Raw genomic sequence first — 3,394 nt, forward strand, 5'->3', positions numbered from 1 at the left:
GTAGTTTTAGGTCTGCTTGAAACGGATCTTAATGCTTGCAACGACCCTTTCAGCGGGCGCTCTTGTACAAAATCAGCCGCATGTTCAGAGTGGAAAGGTCGGGGTATAGAACTGCTCAAAGCGAATTTTCTTCTCTTTGTTTTTTCTAAATATATTTTCCGGGTGAGCATGACACTAGAAATTCGCTCGCCACTATTTAATTTCCAGCATACACTTGTGGAAATTAAGATCTTTGAGCAAACTTCTGAACGACATATTACTACATGTACATTCAAATGTCATTTGACAACAGTTCATGTCATTTATCTAAATAATGTCTTATGCAATGCTGTTACACCATTCCAGTGCTGTTTATCATAATGGTTTCGTAATTCGTCTGCCAATAACCGATAAGTGTTAAAGAATAATTGATAATAATGACGACAGTTTTAAGATTTATGGGTGTTTACACCGGTGACTTTCTTTTACAGTTTGTTTCCTAAGATACGATTTTAGTTTTACAGTGGACTTAATAAGTTAATGTGACCAAAATGAAATTATTTTCACTTTTGTTTATTTGATTTTTTAAAAACATTTTTAAAAACAACAAAAAACAACAACACTGAAATAAATTTAAAAACAATTTATTTAAAATACTGGAAACCGTGACACTAAATGTAAACTCTCTTTAAGTTAACATGGTTCGTTACAATCAATAAATGATATTTCTTATTGACAAAAATACTAAAACATCTTCCCTGGTATCAGAAAGCGTAGAGGTAATGTGTGTTCTGATTACGTTTAACTGTAAGCTATGTTTAGACTAACAAATGGCCAAAAACATTAATGAAATAAACGGTTTGATTTGTAATTTGATTATATTTGACATTAAAATACACCTGGCTATCAAAACTACAAGTAAATAATAAGAAAGAAAACAAATCAGAAGAAAGGACAACAATAATTTAAAAATCATACTATTCAGAATAAGGAATGCTGTTTTATATAAAAACTCACTGTTAGTATTTATTTATTACTTTTTTTTCTTTTCTTTTTTAAAAATTATTTATTTATTACATTTATTTATTTATTTATTTATTTATGATTATGTTTTGTGTTTTTGCTTGTTTTGTGTTTTTGTTTGTTTTGTGTTTTTTATTTACTTCTATTTTTGCTTATTTATTTATTTTTGTGTTTCGTTCACTGTTTTCATTACTTGGCTTTCCGTCACTAATTTGAAATTAAAGCTTTTTGCACCTAGTTGTCGTGTGTAAGCAGAGGAGATTGAAGAGATTAGATTAGACATGTTACGTGATACTGGTGTCAGAGTTTTTAACTTGAATCTTGACCAACAACCACGCAGGTCACGATCTAATATATTACCGTGTATAGCCTAGACATCACGTTTACATCTACATTGTCGTAATGTTACCTGATTCAGCACTCTTAAATGTTTGAGGGGCGGGGCGTAGCTCAGTCGTACAGCGCTCGCCTGATACGCGATCGATCTGGGCTATTCTAGGATCGATTCTCGTCGGTGAGCCCATTGGGCTATTTATCGTTCCAGCCAGTGCTCCACAACTGGTGTAACAAAGACCGTGGTATGTACTATCCTGTCGGTGCGATGGTGCATATAAAATATCCCTTGCTGTTAATCGAAAAGAGTAGCCAATGAAGTGGCGACAGCAAGTTTCGTCCCCCAATATCTGTGTGTGGTCCTTGACCATATGTCCGACGCCGTAAATAAACTGTGTTGAGTTCGTCGTTAAATAATACATTTCCTTCCTTCTTAAATGTTTGAATGATAATGACAAAAGTGTGAACATATTTACACTCGTATCTGTCTACATTTGTCCATTAGCAGCAAGTGATCTATTTATATGCATTTCCCACAGAAATCTACGGCCTTCGATATAACAGTTCTGGGGCACTGGTTGGCAATTCCTCAGGCGAGCGCTGTACCGACTGAGCTAGGCCCCGCCCCTGTACTGTCCGGTGCTTCGTGTATAGGACAGCCATTCTCCAGGGTGACACCCCCTTGCTATACTGAGAGGACTGCCACATTCCGGGCGCAACTTCATTGCTATATTAAGAAGACTGCCACTCTCCAGGGTGTTATTTCATTGCCATATTGGGAGGACTGTCACTCTTCCTGTGATATTTCATTGCTATATTAGGAGGACTGCCACTATTCGGATGATATTTCGTGTTATACTGGGAGGACTGCCGCTCTTCAGGGTGACATTTCGTTGCTATATTGGGAGGACTGCCACTTCCGTTACTGGTTGGAAAATGTTTAAAGTTTTTGCTGCAGTGAAATGATGTTTGGGATAGTACTACCTTAATCGATTGTTATTATGCTTTTGACACCTTAATTTAGATTTTGTTTTTAAATTATAGTGTGTTGGTATTATACTGATGTTCTATGTTATGACGTGTCAACGAACTTGTTTATTTTAACATTCGTCATCAGCTGTACCTTCTCATCCTGAATTGTTTTCAGTTCGTTCGCTTGTACACCGCTTTCACAGACTGCTATGTGTTTTTTTAATGGCTTTAAAATTTAGGTTTGTAATAATTTCAAACGAATCTTCTTGTACAAACATGAGATTACCATTAGGAAAATATTGTCACCTAGTCTAACGTAACTGGGGGATGGGGGGGGGGGGGGGGAGGTGGTCAGTAAAAGAATCGGGACAGAGTAAGGGTCTTCTCTAAACTGGAAAGATAACCTTTTGGAGTTTGATTTTTTAAATATATATTAAGATTTAAAGATATTTTAACCATATGGGTAATATATATATATATATATATATATATATATATATATATATATATGAAAAAAATAAACAACTCCACTTGTCTTAAATATAAATATGTGTTTCTTTACACTTAAACTTTACACTTAAATAGGCCTTATATACTAGTATACATGTATATGTATGTTTGTGTGTTTATAAATGCTTCAGCTTATTGTTAATTCAGCGGATATTAAGTTTGAGATAAGTCGTAATTTCACTTTTGGACTGGAGAAGAAACACACAACAGTAACAAAAAAACTATGCCTTCCAAATGGCAGCCCCTCATTTATATCAGCAGAACAGCACATACCATAGCATAGGTTCAGTGTAACGGAACTTATAATTTATTGACAAGCAGATACAGTGACAGACAGACGCAAACACACACAAAAACACACGCACGCTCATGCACACACCCACATGCACACACCCACACATACAAACAGACAGACAGACACACACACACACACAGAGACAGGCAAACACACACACACACACACACACACGTACACACAGAGATACACCCACACGCATACGCACGCACACACACGCACGAACATTGAAACACACACAGTCACACGCACAAAAACACTAAAACACGTACAGAAAATCAC

Source organism: Gigantopelta aegis, chromosome 2 (assembly GCF_016097555.1).
Source record: "Gigantopelta aegis isolate Gae_Host chromosome 2, Gae_host_genome, whole genome shotgun sequence".
NCBI classification, from domain to species: domain Eukaryota; kingdom Metazoa; phylum Mollusca; class Gastropoda; order Neomphalida; family Peltospiridae; genus Gigantopelta; species Gigantopelta aegis.